Genomic DNA, 20,347 nt, shown 5'->3' on the forward strand with positions numbered 1-20,347 from the left:
TTGTACGGGACAGGGCCGGGCCCCCCATTTCCAAGCGAGGTCTGCCTCTTCCCTCTCCCCCGCTTCAGTTAATCTTTGTTCCCCTTTTCTGCTGAGAGGAGAAAAAAAAAAGAGAGAGAAAGAAAGAAAAGAAGGAAAAAAGGCGTGACTTGATTTTCAAACGAAACTCCCACAGCAAACAAAACCCTTTTAGAGAAATAAGAAAGGAGGAAGAAGGAAGAAAAGAGGGAAGAAAAAAACAGGAGAAAGAAAACCCTTCAGGCTTTCAATTCGAGTGGGAGAGTTGGACAGAAAGAAAGAGAAAGAAAGGAAGAAAAATCCTCTGCTATAGAAAGAGAAAAGAAAACTTGGGCTGACAAGAGGGGGGTGTTGGGGGTGGAAGGAAGTGAGAAAACAAAAGAGAGATAAAAGGGCTGCTTTTCTGTCTCTCTCTTCCTCTGCGAGCTGGCTTAGGAGGAGCTGTTTTGCATCCCTTCACGTCAGCCCTGCCTCATTCCCTTCTTCCAGGGAGGGAGAGAGCGCGAGCGAGAGGAGGGGGGAGAGAGAGAGAGAGAGAGAGAAAGAGAGGAGCGGAGGGAGGGCGGCAGGAGCAGGCGGCGGGCGCGCGTGGAGGCGGGCGGCGGACGCACAGCAGCAGCCCGGGCGGTGGGCAGCCAGGAGCCCCCGGCCCGGCCCGGCCCGGCCCGCCGAGGGCCCCAGCGCAGGAGCCGCGCCCGGACCCAGGGTGAGTGTCCCGCGCGGCCCCCGGCCCCAGCCCCAGCCCCGCAGCCCCAGGCTGCCGGCCGGCGGGGGCGCGGGGGGCGCGGGGGTGGGTCGCTGCGGCCGCGGCCGACCCGCCCCCCGCCTCTCCCTGGGGACGGCCGCGCGCAGGCCCGCGCCGCGCTGCAAACATGTCGTCTTTTCCTTTCACTTCCACATTCCCTCATGCCGGAGAGCTGGAGGGAGAGAGGGAGAGCCGGGGAAAGAGGGAGAGATGGCGTCTGGGGGTGGGGGGGAGGGAGAGGAGGGGGAGGGGGAAGGGAGAGGGAGGGAGCGAGCGAAAGAGGGCGAGAGGGAGGAGAGCGCGCGAATGAGAGAGAGAGAGAGAGAGGCAAAAATGAAAGGAAAGCGTCGCGGCGGCGGCGGCGCGGGAGGCCCGGGAGGCGACGGTGGCGGCGGCTCTCGGGCCCGCACGTGGGTGTCCCGGTGCTGGGTGCGCTCCCCCCACACCCGGCCCGGGACTCAAAGTTTCACCCCCTCGCCGCCCCGCCCCTACGGCTGCCCACAAACTTTATTCTCGGAGCGGGTGGGGTTGCTGCGCGTCCCAGCCGGCCGGGGGTGGGGGAAAGCTGAGCGCGCCGCTGGGGGGGCTGGGGGCGTCCCCGAGGGCCACTGGCCGCCGCACGCTGGGCGCCGCGGGACCTCCGCCCGGACGGCGTCGGGGCGCCGCGGGCCAGGGACCCAGGACCGGCGCTCGCTGGCTGGGGGCGTGGGGGTGGGGGTGGCGGGCGGGGTCCCTACGGCCTGTCTTGAGCCTCCCGCGGCTCAGCCCCCCTTCCTCCTCGTCGCCTTCTCTCCGTCTTCTCGCGGTCATTTTCCTAATTGGATGGAGCTGTGGGGCGTGATCGCCGGCGTCAGATCGGGGCCCTCAGGCTGCCAGGTGGGCGCGCGGGCTCGGGGACCGACGGGGCAGCCTCAGCCTCCCCACCCTAGGCGCGCAGATCCCGCAGATCCGGCCCTTGGGCCACCGCCCCCTTCACCGCGGACTTGCTAACTAGTGCGTATCGGATTTTTTTCCAACTTGCTTTTTAAGATGACTTTTATGGGCGCTGCAACTGCTTCCCTCCAGTATAAGCTGTAGTTTGGAAAGATTTAAGAGGCCAGGGAGGTGCTTGTGTGGATTTTAACCGACCCGAAAGGGTCATTCATGTATCTCTAGGCTTTGCGAGACGGTTAGGGCAAGGCGTAGCAGTATCCTGGGTGCCTTTTTTTTTTCTTGATATGGAGTCTTGCTCTGTCGCCCAGGCTGGAGTGCAGTGGCGCGATCTCGGCTCACTGCAGCCTCCGCCTCCCGGGTTCAAGCGATTCTCCTGCCTCAGCCTCCCCGGTAGCTGGGACTACAGGCGCACGCCACCACGCCCGTTTAATTTTTAATTATTTTTAGGAGAGACGGGGTTTCACCATATTGGCCAGGCTGGTCTCAACTCCTGACCTCGTGATTCGCCCGCTCTGGCCTCCCAAAGAGCTGGGATCACAAGGACTCTTCGAGGTGCTCGTCCTACCGGGTCTGAGGGAGGCCTGCCGGGCAATCCAGTGAGGGACCAACGTCATGGCCCACCCTTGAGCTGCAGGCCGAGTGCCCACCTGCAAAGGGCACCCTGAGCACCTTTCTTGCTGTGCAAAATGGAAACTCCCGGCCGGTATCGAGCTGCAGGGTACATAACTAGTCCCTGTGGGCGCCTGGGAAATTCACAAAACTCCCCCACAGGTGTGTGGAGAAGGACTTTGTGCTCTTGGGGGTCACTCAGCCAGCTTTGAAGCTGCCCTCTCAGTCCTGCATTTGTACACGTGTAAGTAAAACCAGTCAAAGTTCATTTCTGCCAAGTAGAGGGCTGGGGGTCTGTGTCCCTATTGCATCTTCACCAGGGGGCCTAGAGAACCAATGGGGCCACGTGGGAGAAGGGAAGAAGAAAACCGTTCTTAACTCATAAGATAAGAGAGAATGTATTCCTAATGTGATCAAAGCTGATGGGGCTATCTGGTTTTGACTTCTGAAACCTAGAGTAGCCATTCCTTTCTCATTTGTTTTAAAGACAATGTTATTTTCTATACTTTCTCAGTGGTTTTATCAGCTGACCCTCAGGCCAGGGTGACTGTGCTGGGTACCTGCCAGTCTCAGAGCAGAACCTCTGGTCGGTCATCTGTAGCTCCAGAGAGGTGCCCACCTGGTGCCCCAGTGACCTTCTGGAGCTGGCTTTTACTGCATGAGGGCCGTGGGGATAGAGCTGCTTTCTTTTGGGTAGGGAGAATTGGATGTTTGGGTCACATTTTCTTCCTCCAGCCTGGCCTGGTTGCCTGTGTCTTGGTAGAGGGGGGCTGCAGTGAGTTGAAGTGGGACCCAGGCTCACTTGCTTGTGTTCTCAGAGCTGATACCTGGGTGAGTCCTCAGCCCACGGTGTGTGGTCAGCGGGCCATTTTTTCAGGGCTTGGGTCATTTCCATTCCAACCAGGCATTTCCTACCAGGGAGACTTATTTTAGGCTCACTGTCTACAGACAAGGAGACAGACAAGGTCTGGAATGGTTTTTGAGTTGGAGGAAGGGAGACTAATGGGACCACCAGAGATTTTGCACTTCTATTTTAGGTTTGCCTTGTGGCCCAGAGATATTTCTAGCAGAGTTGTGTTTGGAAAGAAGCACAACTTCTTTCTAGAAGGGAGTAAATAAATAAATAAAGGAGGAGTCCAGCGCATCCTGGAGGAGACAAGTGAAGTCAGCTCCCTGGCCCCACCAGTGCTGATGCTTGGCGCAGGCTCCTCATCTGGCTTGCTGACCCCTCCCATACTCCCAGTTCCTCAGGCCTAGCCAGGGCCTAGCCCTGGGCAGGACTCATTGTGTTTAAATAAGAAATCTGTGAATGTGCTGCGTCTGCTGTTAATGGTGGTTGCTCCCAGCCCTTTGACTTCAAAGCTGGAAGAAGGCCTTAAGAGATTGTCTGAAAGCAACTGAGGCAGGAAGAAAGCTCTGTACCTAGGATTACACAGTAAGTGGCAGAGCCAGCACTCAAACCTGAGCTTTCAGAGCCTGTTCCTAGTGCTGTTTCTACGAGGCCACTGTTTCTGCTACTGCTGGGGATCCCAAATCAAGCTCACTTCAAAGAATGTAGCTATGAGAGCATGAAACCGTGGGCTCACGCTGCACACATGAGATGGGTAAATGGAGCGCCTCATTTTCCAGATGTGTTACACAAACTGTGCTGGAGGATGTGACTGGCCAGTGAGACAACTAGGGGGAACTGGGTGATTCAGGCTGTTTCAACATTGACTTCTTCAAAGTCCAACAATCAGAGAAGCAGTTTAGTCATCGGGATTTTCTCACATCACACCATTTTTTGATCTGGAATGCTTTCTTCGTACTTTGACTTGTATGTGATTTATTTAGGATTGGTCAGGAGAGAAGAGAAGGAATGTAAGGACCCAAGACCTGAACTGATCTCCATCTGTGGGTTAAATGTACTAGAACGTTTGTGAGGGTAGACGTCTTTGCTTTGTTCATTGCTGAGCCCCTGTGCCTAGAATAGGGTCTGATCCATAGTGGGCCCTCAGTAGATACTTGCTGAATGAATGTACTGGACATTAGGGAAAGGATTTGCCTCCCAGAAGGAACCCATGAATGACACAGGCAGGGACAGGGAGGTGATTGATGGGAGCTGCAGAGTTGTGCTGTGAGTCATTGCTTCAAACAAGCTCCAGACAGGTGAGGCAGGAGGGGGCTGGGAAGAGAGGATCCTGAATGGGGTGGAGCCCCTGGGTGGAGACTTGTGCAAAACAATAGGTTTTTTTAGACTTTTTTTTTTCTTTTTTTGAGAGGGAGTCTCGCTCTTTCACCAGGCTGGAGTGCAGTGGCGTGATCTCAGCTCACTGCAACCTTCGCCTCCCGGCTTCAAGCGATTCTCCTGCCTCAGCCTCCTGAGTAGCTGGGACTACAGGTGTGCGCCACTACACCCAGCCTAATTTTTGTATTTTTAGTAGAGATGGGATTTCACTGGGTTGGCCAGGATGGTCTCGATCTCTTGACCTCGTGATCTGCCCACCTGGGCCTCCCAAAGTGCTGGGATTACAGGCGTGAGCCACTGCACCTGGCCTGAAACAATAGGTTTTGAATTGGACTCAGGATATAGGGAGAATAATAATAATCATGTGTCTTAGGCCAGAATTATGCTGCGTGCTTTGTGTATTTGTCTCTCTTAGTCCTTGCAGGTGCTGGCTCTTGCATTCTTATTCTCATTTGGCAGAGGAGTTAAATAACTTGTCCAAGGGCACAGAGCTGGTATCTAAACCCATGCTGTCTAACTTCAAACTTTGCCTCCCAGGAACGATGACATGGTCATATATCTCTGCCCATGCCAAAGAGTTGGGTGTTCAGCACTTCCGGGTTCCTTGGAAGGACAGCAGCAGAAAAACTAAAGAGAAATGGTGGGTCTGTAGCACAGGGAGGCTGGTCAGGGAGTGTGCCTGAAGAGGGTTCACCCAGTGAGGCCTATAAGGGAATGCTTATTTTAGGGGCCTAACTATTCCTCAAGCAGAGTGGCTATTGTGAGATCAGGGCTATTTTGCACTTGATAAAGATGTAGGAGATCTTTTTATGGGCAAAGATTGCTTTTCAGCTTAAAGTTTAGTTGGCATATATTTGAAACTAGTGGGAATTTTAAAGCTAAGAAATGTCCTTGTTGGCCTTGATACCACCAGAGCCTATTTCCCACATGTGTAAATGTTACCTGCCTGCTCCAGGATGCTGGCCCGGCCTGTTCCAGACCACAGCAGCTCCTCGTTCATTGGCAATCTGTGATGTGCTAGACACTGTGCAGTTCCCGGCCTCGTGAAGCTTGCAGTCTCCCTGGGAGGCAGGCATTAAACTAATAATTACACAAATACTCTTTAATTACAGTTGTTATAAATGCTTCAAAGGAAAAAGTACAGAGGCATAGAAGCCAGTAATCATGGAGAGGGGGAAGGGAGGCTTTCCTGAAGAAAGGACATTTAAATAGCCACCTGCAGTGTGGATGAAGAGGCTTTAACCAGGGTGGTACAGTTCATTAACCTTGATGTGAACCTTGCGACTCCATATGTGATCCATGGACCAGCATCAGCGTTACCTGGTAGTGAGTTAGAAATGCAGAGCCCCGGGCTCCTCAGCAAACCTACTGGATCTGCATTTTAATTCACATGCATGGTAATGTCTGTAAAGCACTGATGGACTCAAAAGTACTGAAATGGGAGGTTCTCAGCTTTGCTGGGAGCTCACTGGGTGACGCTGGGAAAGTCACCCAGGGGTGACTTCTCTGATCTTTGGCTTTTTCCAGTTTGTGCTGTCTCCCTGCTTGTTGAGGGTGACCCACCCCTGTGTTGCTGTTGATGGAGACCCTGCAGACACTAGTCCATGCTCTGGTCTGACTTCTGTAAGCACTGAAGATGGGCTGAACCATCAGAGCTTTTGATAAGGATCAGAATAATTCCCTAAAAGTGTGTGGAGCTGCACACAGAGATTGTCTTAAGGTGACCCTGGGAGGATTTGGCCTGAAGCAAGAGAAAAACTGGCAAGGGTCAAAAGGGCTTTGGGGAAGAAAGGTGTAATGTTTCTGCCAAAAGCGGAACCTAAAACGGGGAGAGAGAGGCACCTGCTCAATAGTTCCATGCATGGGAACATAATACTTTTAAGAATTGCCTCAGAGTTTTATCCTGGAGACCTTCACATCACTGTAGAGAAGACCAGACGGTTGAAATCAGGGGTCCTGGACTCTTGCAGTGCGTGGGTGGGCTTCAAGGGTCAGGGGTACTTGAAACTGTGCAGAAGGTTACATGTGTGCAGTTTTCTGGGAAGAGGACCCATAGCTTTCACTGGCCTTAAGGGAGATTGCGGCTCTAAGAATTTGTCAAATGTCTTACTGGACTAACCTCACCCAACTCTCTTGTTATACAGCACATATGATATGCCAGGCATAATTGTAAGCACTTTATACATACTGTCAGCTCATTTAGGTTGAATACCTTTCTGGAGGTCACAGATCTAGTAAGCCTCAGAGCCAGGATTAGAACCCAGGCACTGGGGTCCCAGAGTCGCTGGTTGCAAAGCCTATCCTAGTAACAGGGCAAGCAGGACTAGGGGTGAGCTCTTTTTGGTAGCACAGATGAAGAGGCTCACCCCCACCCCCACTTTACAAGTAAGCATCTCCCCGGTTGTTCGTGTAAAACATAGAAAGGATTTTCCCAAGGAAGCAGCTTGTGAATTGCTCCAGGTTGCCAGGCTAGCCCATGAAAGCCTGTATCACTATTGAGCCCAACTCATGCTTGTTTGCAAAGAAAATAATTAGAAAACAAGACTGCTGCCGCACCAAAGGCTAAATTAAAAATTCTAGAATTGGAAAGAAGGCACTTGAAGAATTGCACCCTTAAACCAGGGAGGTAAGGTGGCAACAGGAAATTGGCGTAGATTCTGAAAGGGAGGGATTAAAGGATGTTACAGCCAAAGCACAGCCAAATATATGTTGAATCAGCAGCTTCAAAAGGTAAAACAACTGTTTTTTATTACCTACTAATTAATGTGTATAGCTCACAGACCTGACCCTTTCCCCATCCCTAGTGCCTACCCCAAGTACAGAGGCCTTTTGTCTTTTCTCTCACTCATTTTGTGTTATTTGAATTTTTATCCAGTATGTATTAATGTATTATCTGTCTGTCTGTCTGTCTATCTATCTATCTATCTATCTATCTATCTATCTATCTATCTATCTATCTATCTATCTGAAGTAAAAGAACTATTAGAAGTAGGTTGGAGGCCGGGCGCAGTGGCTCATGCCTGTAATCACAGGACTTTGGGAGGCCCAGGCAGGAGGATCGCTTGAGCCCAGGAGTTTGAGAACAGCCTGGGCAACGTAGTGAGACCCTGTCTCTACAAAAAAGTTTTATAAATCAGTCGGTGGCACGTGTAGCTGTAGTCCCAGCTACTTGAGAGACTGAGGTGGGAGGATCGCTTGAGCCCAGGAGGTTGAGCTGTGATGGCGTCAGTGTACTCCAGCCTGAAAACCCTGTCTCAAAAAAAAAAAAAGAAAAGAAGTGGGTTGGCCTCTTTCGCAATCACCATTGTAAAGGATTTTCTGATATTAAATGCATATGCTCTATTGTGTGTTTATTTCTGGGAGAACTAAGAAAACTGTTGGAAATGTGAGAATTTTTAGTGTAGTCGGAAGCTGAGAATAAGTGATCATATTGCGACCCAACTATTTTCCCTTTCTTCTTTCCCTGCCCCCTGCATGTTATATATATGGAATCGAAATGAAGTTAGAATGGTCACGACAGAAAGCAGGAAGGTCCACCCTCCACATTTAAATGGGAAACTATAACTTTTGTGATAACTCTTGGTCATGTGTGGTTTTGTCTTCTGGATGGTACCTGGAATGCCATCCCAGACCCCATCCCATTCTCAGTGGGACAGCAAGGATATGGGCTTCCAGACTGGGAAGGCTGTCTTGCATGTGTTTGGTAAAAGACAGTGGCTAAACTTGGGGCACATCAGAATGTCCTCACAAGGACCAAGTCCAAGCTGGCCCCTTGAGAAGCATCAGGTACCCTTTGGAAGCTGGTAGTGCTGGTCAGTTTAATCTCACTCTGTGATGTCTGATCCTCGGGCCCTGGGCTCACAAGCCATCGCTTCCCATCATGGCTCCATTCTCTAGCTGCAAATCACAAGACCGTTTGTAGACTTGCCATTACCCAGAAGCAGGTCACCTCTGAAATTCAGAACTCTTCCTGTCCTCCCACTACACAGCACTCCTTGAAGCAGCCCTGCCCACCCCTGCCCCGACCTGGGAAATCTGTGCCCACTTCCCTGGTCCATTCCCCATGTGCCCACCATCAACCCCACTGCTTGTTCCTCTGTGTCCTGCCCTGGCTTCCTCCCTAGGTCTAGGCACCCCACATCCTCCTATGCCTTAATTCTCCACCTACAGCTACAGTCACACCTCTCTCCCCGTCCCCAGCCCCAACCTGTGTCACTTCTCTTTACCCTAGGATTTCACAAAGAAGAGTCCACTCTGTCCCCAGTTCCTCTCTCCCCCTCTTCTCCTTGCCAGCTCAGCAACAGTGGAGTGTTTCACCCCGGCCCACTGTCACTCCAGCTGGCTCTCCTAGAGGTCCCTGGCCACCTACTCATGCCCAGTGGGCCATCTTGTGTGACTCTTACCTGACTGCCCAGTGGCCCATCTTGTGACTTCCTCTTACCTGACTTCTCCATAGCAGTTATTGTCATGAATAGTCTTCTCCACCTTGGGTCTGGCTCATCACTCTGGGTCCTTTTCCTACCTCTCTCATCTGTTTTTTTGTACCATTCTTTCCTGTTGCTATGCTTTGGTGCCTTGGCCACAGTTCGTTGCTACTTGCTTACCTACCATGACCGTGGTTTCAGCCTGTATAGGACTCTTGGCCTATGATCCCTGTCCTCATGTCTCCTGTAGACAGCCTAGGGCTGGATTTCCTTGTTTTTAATCTAGTTTGATATCTATGCTCTTTAACCAGAGAGTTCAAGCCATTTGCATTTGTTATGGTTTTGGAAATAGATGGATTTCTTTTTTTTTCTTCTTTTTTTTTTTTTTTTTTTTTTTTTTTTTTGAGACAGGATCTCACTGTGTCACCCAGGCTGGAGTGCAGTGGTGGATCTCAGCTCACTGCAACCTCTGCCTCCTAGGCTCAAGTGATCCTCCCACCTCAGCCTCCCAAGTAGCTGGGACCACAGGCATGCACCACCACAGCTGGCTAATTTTTATTTTTTTTATTTTTTGTAGAGATGGGGTTTTTCCATGTTGCCCAGGCTGGTCTTGAACTCTGAGCTCAGGCTATCCACCTGCCTCGGCCTCCCAAAATGCTGGGATTGCAGTGTGAGCCACCGCACCTGGCCAAAACAGGATGCAGATTTCTTTCTACCATCGTATTTGATGTTTTCTGTGTGTTCTTTTTCTGATTCTTCTGTTCATTCTTTTGAATTGATTGAAAGATTTTTTTCTTTCCTTCAGTCCATTTTTTCTCTACTGCTTTGAAACTCATATACTGTTTTTAAAATTTTTTTATTTTTAGAGAAAGGATCTTGCTCTGTCACCCAGGTGGGAGTGTAGTGGCAGGTTCATAGCTTACTGTAACCTTGATTTACTGGGCTCAAGTAATTCTCTCTCCTCAGCCTCCTGGTAGTTGGTCTTGAATTTGAACTTCTGTTTTTTATTGTTGGTTTTTTTTTTTTTTTTTTTTTTTTGAGACGGAGCCTCACTCTGTTGCCCAGGCTGGAGTGCAATGGTGCAATCTTGGCTCACTGCAACCTCTGCCTCCTGGGTTCAAGTGATTCTCCTGTCTCAGCCTCCCAAATAGCTGGGATTACAGGCATGCGCCACCATGCCTGGCTAATCTTTGTATTTTAGTAGAGACAGGGTTTCACCATGTTGCCCAGGCTGGTCTTGAACTCCTGACCTCACATGATCCACCCGCCTTGGCCTCCCAAAGTGCTAGGATTACAGGCGTGAGCCACCGCGCCCGGCCTAGCCTCCTGAGTAGTTGGGACTACAGACACGGAACCACCACTCCTGGCTGGTTTTATTTTTTAGAGGCAAGTTCTGGCTGTGTTGCCCAGGCTGGTCTCAAACTCCTGGCCTCAATCCATGCTCCTGCCACGGCCTCCCAGAGTGTTGGGATTACAGGTGTGAGCCACCGTGCCTGGCCTGAAACGCAGACTGCGTAATGTTTGGTTGGTGTCTGTAAATTTTTTTCAAACAATGTAAAGACCTTAGAATGCTTTATATAAAGTGACCACTGTCCCTCCCCACATTCCATTGTCATACAATGGTTTATGTTTCTGTCTTTAATCCCACAAATTGGACTCTAATTTTAATGTTGTATACACTTAATCCTTTGTTTTTATTTTCCACATATTTACCTTTTACTCACATTTTCCCTTTCATCTCAGGTCTTCTTTCTGGGATCAGAACATCATGTGGCAAAGGTCTTTTAGTCATAAGCTTTCAGTGTCCGTTTGGCTGAAATCTTATTTCATCCTTATTCTTTTTTTTTTCTTCTTCATCTTTTTTTTTAGCCTAGAATATATATAATAATGGCTTCATCCTTACTCTTAAAAGATAGTTTTGCTGGGTAGAAAACATTAGCCTGACCATTATTTTCTCAGTATTTACGGGCATCATTCCACTGTCTTCAGGCTTTCATTGTTGATATTAAGAAGCTGGGGGCCGGGTGTGGTGGCTCACGCCTGTAACCCCAGCACTTTCGGAGGCCGAGGCAGGTGGATCACGAGGTCAAGAGATTGAGACCATCCTGGCCAACATGGTGAAACCCTGTTTCTACTAAAAATACAAAAATTAGCTGAGTGTGGTGGCGTGTGCCTGTAGTCCCAGCTACTCAGGAGGCTGAGGCAGGAGAATCGCTTGAACCCGGGAGGTGGAGGTTGCAGTGAGCCGAGATGGCGCTACTGCACTCCAGCCTGGCAACAGAGAGAGACTCCGTCTCAAAAAAAAAAAAAAGAAAAAGAAGTTGGTAGCCCAATTATTGTTCCCTTAGGTAAATTCTTCTCTGTGGTTGTTTTGTGTGTGCATTTTTTTTTTCTGTAATCTTGCTCTGTCTCCCAGGCTGGAGTGCAGTGGCGCAATCTTGGCTCACTGCAAGCTCCACCCGCCGGGTTCACACCATTCCCTGGACTCCAGGCACCCGCCACTGCACCCGCCGCCACACCTGGCTGATTTTTTGTATTTTTAGTAGAGACGGGATTTCACTGTGTTAGCCAGGATAGTCTCGATCCCCTGACCTCGTGATCCACCCACCTCGGCCTCCCAAAGTGCTGGGATTACAGGCGTGAGCCTCCATGCCTGGCCAACTTTTTCATTTTTAATCTTTTTTTATTCCGGGTGTTTTCAGGGTAATTTTTTTTTCCATGAACAGAGCAATGAAGGGGTAATTTCTTGTTTTCTAGTTCATGAATTCTCTTTTTAGTTATCTCTAATCCCTGTTTAGCCCTTCACTGAGGTATTTTTAATATAAATATTAACTCATAGATTTAATATATCTAATGTGTTTTACTCCATTGCAGTTGTTATTTTTGATGCTCATCCATTGAGCTTGTAATGTGAATGATTTTTTTTTATTTCTGGGTTTCTATTTTATTATTTTTCAAATATGCTTGGTCTTTTAATAAACAATCTCTTACTCCTTGTGTTTTTTAATTCCTTACTTTATTTCTTTAATCATATTAAACGTGTTTATTTTGTATTCTGTATCCAATAAATCTAATATCTAAAGTATTTGCATTATAGTTGTATTGTTTGATGCTTCTGCTGACTTCCACTCACGAGGGCATGTTCCTTAGGTGTTCTGTGATTTTTGCTTTTTGTTTGTTTATTTATTTATTTGAGATGGAGTTTTATTCTTGTTGCCCAGGCTGGAGTGCAGTGGCACAATCTCGGCTCACTGCAAGCTCTGCCTCCCGGGTTCACGCCATTCTCCTGGCTCAGCCTCTCGAGGAGCTGGGATTACAGGTGTCCACCACCGTGCCTGGCTAAGTTTTGTATTCGTAGTAGAGATGGGGTTTCACCATGTTGGCCAGGCTGGTCTCGGACTTCTGACCTCAAGTGATCTGCCCACCTTGGCCTCCCAAAGTGCTGGTATTACAGGTGTGACCACTGTGCCTGGTCAGGTGTTGTGTGATTTTTGATTGCAAGCTTATGTTTATTAGGATTCTATCTGTGAGAATTCTTTGAGGTATAGGATGAGAGTACCTTCTTTCAGGGAGGATGTGTGTTTCCTTCTACTAGGTACCTGAAGGGCCTACAGATGGATTCATTTCTCTATGATTCTTAGCTTGCAGTTTTGACAACCAGAACCTAAACCCACATAAGAGCCTGCCAATGACCACAGATTCTCAGAGGAACCTTTTTTTTTAAAACTCCACCCACAGCTAACACTAAGATTACTTCCTTCCTGAATATATATCACCAGACGCTCTCTTTTGTCCCATTGTTGCTTTATTGCCAAATGCCTTCTCTCAATTTTTGGTCAAAGTCCTAATCATTTCAGGCCCAATTAAAAACTCGGTATCTCCTGAGCCTTCCCCACACCATATGTTGCAAAATTATCTGGTCTTTCCACATTCACAGGCCACTGTTGCATTACCCATTAGTCTGTGAATATACGCCTTTGGACCCCACACTGGATTCTGAGCTTTTTGAAAGCACAGAGCTGTATCATTTATTTCTGGAGCCCCAGTCCCTGGCTCACTGTTGTGCAGAGTAGTTGTTTCATAGATATTTATTGGTCAAATAGAATTTATGGCAAAACCAGTACTTCTCTTCTTTTTGAATAGTAATAAAAAAAAAAATCACAAGCCCAAGCACCCCCGGTCTTGGACAAAGCCAGTTCACCTCTTTGGATCTCAATATCCTTAGCTGTAAAATGAAAGGATGCTCTGAGGTCTCTACTTGTTCTGAGACACTGAGATCCAATGCAGCTGTGTGTCCGTCAGTCACAATACCATGGATCAACTCTTGACTCACAAATTGAATGAAGGGATGGGAGGGCTGTGGTGAGAAAGAGTGTAATTCTGAGGTAACTGGGCATGAGTTGGAAGAGAGGAAGGAGAAGGGACTTCAAGATGGGTTAATATAAAATAAAGATGGCAGAACCAGGCATGATGGTGTGTCCTTGTAATCCCAGCTACACTAGAGGCCGAGGTGGGAGGATCAGTTGTACCTGGGAGTTTGAATCCAGTCTGGGAAACATAGTGAGACCCTATCTCTTAAAAAAAAAAAAAAAAAAAGATGGCATTTAAAAAATTATGACCTGGTTTAGATGACCATCTAAAAAATGAACACATTAAAACAAAATAAATTTCAGTTGGGTTAAAGATGGTAAATATTTTTAAAAATGAAATTGGAGAAAGTACTTTCTAAGAATGACTTAAAACCCAGAAGTCATAAGAGAAAAAATTAATATATTTGACCCTATGCAAGTAAAGAATTTCTTCGTGGCAGAATCCATCATAAAATCAAAGGAGTCTCCCAGTTCTCAAAATTGGGAAAGCATTTTTGCAACATATATCATGGAGCTTATTTCCTTAATATCTAAAGAGTTCCTACAAATCATTAAGAAAAAGACCATCAACCGAATTTTTTTTTTTTTTTTGAGATGGAGTTTTGCTCTTGTTGCCCAGGCTGAAGTACAATGGCACGATCTGGCCTCACTGCAGCCTCCGTCTCCTGGGTTCAGGTGATTCTCCTGCCTCCGCCTCCTGAGTAGCTGGGATTACAGGCATGCGCCACCACCCCAGCTAATTTTGTATTTTTAGTAGAGATGGGGTTTCTCCATGTTGGTCAGGCTGGTCTTGAACTCTCGACCTCAGGTGACCCACTCGCCTCAGCCTCCCAAAGTGCTAGGATTACAGGCGTGAGCCACCGCGCCCAGCCCATCAACTGAATTTTTAAAGCAGGCTAAAAACGTGAACAGTTCACAGAAAAGGTTCTGAACCATATGAGAATGTGTTGAGCCCACTAGCAATAAGAGAAACACAAGTTTTCTGTGGAGATGTGATGGTGGGGAACAGATACTCTCATAGTTGTTGATAGAAGTGTAAATCAGTACAACTTTTATGGAGGAAATTCTGGCAATATTTATTAAAATTAAAAGTGCACGAGCAATTCCACTTTTGGAAATTTCTCTTACAGATAAATTGTACACGTGTGAAATGATGCATTTTTCAAGATAGTTAATTGCATCATTGCTTGTAAAAGGAAAAGAGAAAGGAAATAACCAGAATGTCTGTCACTAGAGAACTGGTAAATAAATTATCCTGCCACCATACAATGCAATTCTCTTTTTTTTTTTTGAGACGGGGTCTTGCTCTTGTCATCCAGGCTGGAGTGCAGTGGCGCAGTCACAGCCCGCTGCAGCCTCGACCTCCCAGGCTTAAGCGATCCTCCCACCTCAGCTTCCCAAGTAGCTGGGAACATAGGCGCATGCCCGTAAATACTGAGAAAACCCACCCAGCTAATTTTTAAATTTTTTGTACAGACAAGGTCTCACTATATTGCCCAGGCTGGTCTCGAACTCCTGGACTCAAGCAATCCTCCCCCTTCAGCCTCCCAAAGTGTTGGGATTACAGGCATGAGTCACTGCAATGCACTACGATGCAATTCTGTGCAGTTGTAATAAAGAATGGACACGCCCTATGTACCAATGTATACTATGTACCAACTAAGACATTTTAAGTGAGAAAGAGAGGGATAGAATGCCTGCTTATGCAGTAGCTCTGCAAGGATATCTAGGAGGCCGGTAACAGTGGTTTCCCACAGTGGGGGCAGACTTTTCATGGTGTATCTTTTTCTGTATTTTGAATCTTGTACCTTGTGCACGTACTACGTAATAATTTTTTTTAAAGAAGGAAAAAAGCATGGGTAGAAAGAAAGGAGGGGAGGCAGAGGTGGGGAAGAAGGCTTTCACCTTTGCTCTGCATTTTCATATAGATGATTTCAGTTAATACTCTCCAGAAACTGGTGCAAGGTTATCATTTTTAGACCAAGAAACTGAAGCTCAGGAGTCTGAAATGACTTGCCCAAGTTCATGGAGTTAGCCTTGGAACCTGGCATTGAATTCAGTCCTGACTCCAGAGCCTTTGGGCTCATCTCTGTCAGTTTTCTTTTCTTGCTCTCTTATATTTATTTTATTTTTTTGAGACAGAGTCTCATTCTGTCACCCACGCTAGAATGCAGTAGTACGATCATAGCTCACTGCAGCCTCAAACTCCTGGGCTCGAGTGATCCTCCTGCCTCGGCCTCCCAAGTAGCTGGGACTACAGCTGGGACTACATGATGTATCACCATGCCTGGCTCATTTTTAAATTTTTTGTAGAGGTGGGGTCTGGGCTGGTCTCAAACTAATGGCCTCAGTGATTCTTCCACATTGGCTTCCCAACGTGCTGGGATTATAGGCGTGAGCCACTGTGCCTGGCCTCTTGTTTTTTTTAACCAGCATTTCACTGATCAAGAACAAATGGCCATACACCATGGCCTAGACCCATCTCTGCAAAGGGAGTGACTGACTGTAAAGAAACTTCCACTCCTGCCTCTGCAGCTGGCTTGTGCCTACGGGGCAAAAGCTCAGGCAGTAGGTGGTGAAGGCAAGCCCAGAGCCCAGCCAGCCACATCAGACACTTCGAGGAGGATTAGGGATTGGCTCTGCAGTCCTGCCTTTGAAGTTCCCAGCTTTTATCAGAATGTCTGAACCTTAGCGTTATTTCAAGGGAGCTTTTCTTTCTGTCTGTAAACTGGCCTCAGGTAGGTGCCAGCTGCTGCCAGGTGCCAAGGGAGCATTTCCTGGCTCCCTAAGCTGGTGCCTTCACTTTGTTTTATGGCAGGGAACTTTTTGGGGGTAAAGGCACTTGGTACTTGGAAGATTCTGGGAGAATAACTTTTTTAAAATATTTTTCTATACAGAAGTGCCATTGGATGGCATCTCTTTAATTTAAGGGAGGGAGAGGTGCATTTTTATTATTTGTTTCCCAGAACCACCTGTGCTGTTTTTCAAAGTAGGGTATTGACTGCTTCCTCCTTGCTGATGAGAAATGCTGTATGGAGAACAAAGCTGAAAGTGTTGGCCATATATAATATGAGGCTGTAATTTACAGGCTATAGCTTCACCAGGGGAAGAATTTGATGTCTTTAAGAGATACAAAATCATCCAGCTCCAGCTGTCCTTGTGTGTGGTGCCGTATTTATTTTCTAACTTGGAGTCATCATTCTTTAAGAAAGAGGCAGGGTCCTTTTGGGCTGATGAATGCTCTCGGGGGTAGGAAGTTTTCGAGATCTGTGGGCCTGAGCTAGCGTGTCCAACATCCTGTCACTATACTGCTTGGCATCTTACAAGGGATGCATCCTAATGAGCCACCCTGTCCACTTTTGTTTGGTTACTTGGTGGAGGTGGGAGTGTCTTGAACAGCATGGGGCTGTTCCCCTGTAAAGTTTATACTCATCAGTGCCCAGTTGTTTGCAGAATTCGAGAATGGATGGGAAGCACCCAGGAAACGGTTCCCAAATGGATGCATTTTGATATTTGAAATAGACTTTAAAGCTTTTGGCTTTTGATCATAAAGGGACCGGCAACATTGAGACACCTCCCCACTGCTCCTCAGGTTTTCCTGGTGCTTTAATAATTAAGGCCATGCTCTGTGGAATCTCCTTCCTTGGGCTCCAGGGCATCTCTCTTAGCAAAGGCTAGCGAAGGCTAGCTTCTCACTCACAGTGCACTGTGAGTGCTCTGGACGTCCTACCCAGCGTTCTGTTCCATCATCTTCTTGTGTTCTGTCTCACTATCCAGAAAAACTTCTGTGTAACATCAGCTGTGTTCTTTTGCTTCAGTTACAGAGCTTGTTAGAATTTCTCTTCCAAATCCCTGTTTTGGGACTTTTTTTTTTTTTTTTGAAATGGCGTCTCGCTCTGTCACCCAGACTGGAGGACAGTGGCGTGATCTCGACTCACTGCAACTTCCGCCTCCCGGGTTCAAGCAGTTCGCCTGCCTCAGCCCCCGAATAGCTGGGATCACAGGCGTGTGCCACCACACCCAGCTACTTTTTGTATTTTTAGTAGAGCCGGGGTTTCACCGTGTTGGCAGGCTGGTCTTGAACTCCTGACTTCAGGTGATCCGCCCACGGTGGCCTCCCAAAGTGCTGAGATTATAGGCGTGAGCCACCGTGCCCAGCTGGGGTTTTTCTACCGTGGTTGTAAAAATTCATTTCTTGTCGCCACCTAGGTTAACAAATCTCAGGTTAGGAACTGGCCTTTTTTCCCCTCCTCTTTGAATTCACTGTCTAAAGAAATGGCCATTGCCCTTTCCCTAAACCAGGACAGAGGTCATGTCTGCTTTGCCTTTTTGCACCTTGGCCCCTGCCTGCCCCTCACCTCCCCACTCCAGCTACAGTGACTGGAAGGGCCTGCACAGGAAAGCTGGGCCCTGGATCTTCCTGGACGTTGCTGGAGGATGTGTCTCCCTGCTGGTGGCTCTCATTCTTCCTGTGCTCAGTAGGGCCTTCTGGAGGATTCTAATTTCCCTGTCCTGGAAACCACCTTGAAAATATTCTTAAATATTCTTAGGTGGATTTAAGATGTCTCTGTCTAGTGTTTTTTTGTTTGTTTGTTTTTTTAATCCAGCTCAGATTTGAATGCCCAAAGAATGAACAGTCTCTTAGATCTTGTATCTCTTCCTTTTGTTTTTTAGAAAATAGCTTTTATTGATTTTTTTTTTCTTGCTACAAAGAGGTTGATGATTATTGCAGAAAATTTAGGGACTATAAGTAGGCAAAAAAGATAAAAACCACCTATAATTATTAATATTTTAGTATATTGTATAGCCCCCCCCAGAATATTTTTCAATTTAAAAAGATGAGATCATACTGTTTGTACCATCTTATTACTTTTTTTTTTTTTTTTTTTGCTTTTACTTTACAACATGTGATTAAAATTTCCATCAGGTTAAGCAGCCTCTGTCAAGTCACTTTAAAGGGTTGTATAGTTCTTTTGAACAGATGAACTATCATTTATTTAACCGATCTCCTACATTTAGCTTGTTTCCTCTGTTTCTGTCTTGTAAAGAATGCTGTGGTGAACATCCTTGGGTATATTTGCCCACAGACTTGGTTATTTCCTTGTGATACATCTCCAGAAGAGAATCACTGGGCCAAGGACACATTCTAAAGGCTGTTGATCTAGTTGGGTAAATTGCCCCCTGGACACATTGTATCATATTTGGATTCAGTTTAGCCAAACACTAACTCCCATGCTTTTAAACATGGTTGTGAGTCTTTCAGACCTCTGTTTCCTAATGTTTCTCACAGGTCATACAGGTTGGCTGAGAGTAAATGGCAAGGAAGGGCCTGAGAGACTCCGGGCACAGCTGACCTAGGAAAGGGAGTCTGTCATCCTGGCCCCTCGCTTTACGATGGGAGTGCGAGGGCTGGGCCCAGAGACCCTGTCTTGCCTCCCATGACCTCAGGAAGCTGCAGGCCTGTGGCTCCCCGGGGTAACCTTCTCTGGTGCCAGCCGTTAGGGTGCCCAGGGCAGAGAGCTGGCTTTGAGGATTCCAGAGTCTGTCAGAGAACTTAGGCTGGTCTTTCTTCCAAGAGAATGCTCCTAAACAAACATCCTGCCCTAATCCAGAGACTAGGTTGGTGCTTATGGGGGGCGGTGAGTGGGGGAGCTGAGGATTTCCTGTGCAGGCCTCAGACTCTGGCCCAGGAGTCCAGGCCAAGGAAGTGCCTCTGCCCAGACTTTCAGCCTCTTGAAGCCCAGTTCTTCGTCATCACTTGGTGGGGGGAACAGAGGGAAGTTTGATGGAATTACTGAGGAAGTAGCATTTACGTGGTCTAAATCGGACCTTCCTGTTCCCACTGCTGACCGGCTCCTCCTCCTTTTCCGCTCTCTTCCTCCTGCGTGACAGCGCGTTCTTCATGGGGCCTTTGGGGCCCTTCCTGTGGGCTGAGCTTCTTTCTTCCCTTTTCTCTCCTGCCGGGACCTAGACTGGTGCCCACCTTCAGGACTGGGCACATCCAGGCACCTCACTGCCCCTTCCCTCCTCCAGCTCTGCTCCCAACTCCCCTGCACCCTTCCGTCCAGGCAGGGCTGTCCCAGCTGAGGCCCAAGCCCAGCCCACCCTTTCTTCTCAGTTCTGCCAAGAGGCCATGGGGGCTGGTGGAGGCCCGAGCTGCCTCCCCGCCGGGAGACACAGCATGCCAGCTGCTGCCCGGATGGGTTACAAAAAACAAAAACACAAACCCCAGCCCCTTGAGATGAGGGACATTTCGGTTTCTGTGAACCTGACGACTCATGTGTGTTGGAAATGAGAGGCGCAGGTTGGGAGAGGGAGGCTGCATGTTTCCCCCGGGGTGGGCTTTGTTTAAATTTTAATATGCTCTTCCTTTTTCTCAAAGTGCCAGCAACGGCTCCCAGCTCCTTTGTCATTTTAGCCCAGTTATCTGTCTGGTGGATGAGATCTCTTATCTGCCCAGTCCTCCCTCTCCTCCCTGAATGGCGGGTCCCCCACCTGCCTCCCCGCAACTTGTAACTGTGTTACAGATCTCATTCTGTAACCTTAGATTCAGATGAAGCTTGTCACTTTGCTTCTTTAATCGATTAAGATTTGGGGAAAGCACGGGTCCGTTTGTGATAGTGTTGGACCCACCAAGGGCATGGGTAGTGGGCAACTTTGGTGTCCTTTGAGAGAGGGTGTGGCACCCCACCCTTAGCAGCCTGGAGGACGTCAGCTCCAAGGGTGAGGGTTTCAGCTCTGGGTTCCTTGCGATGGAGTCAAACGTCTTCTCCCGTGTGTGTTCAGACTTCTGACCTGGCCCTGCCTTAGCCTTGGGGAGCTCTCTCAACTGCGTCCTTTGTTGGATGGAAACTGCATTAGACACAGAAACACAGAGCTGGTCTTTTCCCCACAGGCAGGTGCAGATCTGAAAGAGCCCTGCTGAAGCGTCTCAGAGGGAAGGGGAGGACCTCATCCTTAAGTCACAGGACTCAGGATTAGAGGACCATGGCTTTCAGCCTCGGCTCGCCATCTCCTAGCC

At 48.2% G+C, this 20,347-nt stretch overlaps 1 protein-coding gene across 1 annotated transcript in view; it reads left to right on the plus strand.

Moving 5' to 3' along the window:
* The first annotated feature begins 440 nt into the window (after window positions 1–440).
* ZNF710 (zinc finger protein 710) overlaps window positions 441–20,347 on the plus strand; it is an 80,941-nt gene continuing 61,034 nt past the window's right edge. Inside the window, exon 1 of the mRNA XM_003268494.4 lies at window positions 441–724. The gene's annotated coding sequence lies outside the window, so the exon portion shown is untranslated. The remainder of the gene's footprint in view (window positions 725–20,347) is intronic.

The sequence above is a fragment of the Nomascus leucogenys genome, chromosome 6, assembly GCF_006542625.1.
Source record: "Nomascus leucogenys isolate Asia chromosome 6, Asia_NLE_v1, whole genome shotgun sequence".
Lineage (NCBI taxonomy): Eukaryota > Metazoa > Chordata > Mammalia > Primates > Hylobatidae > Nomascus > Nomascus leucogenys.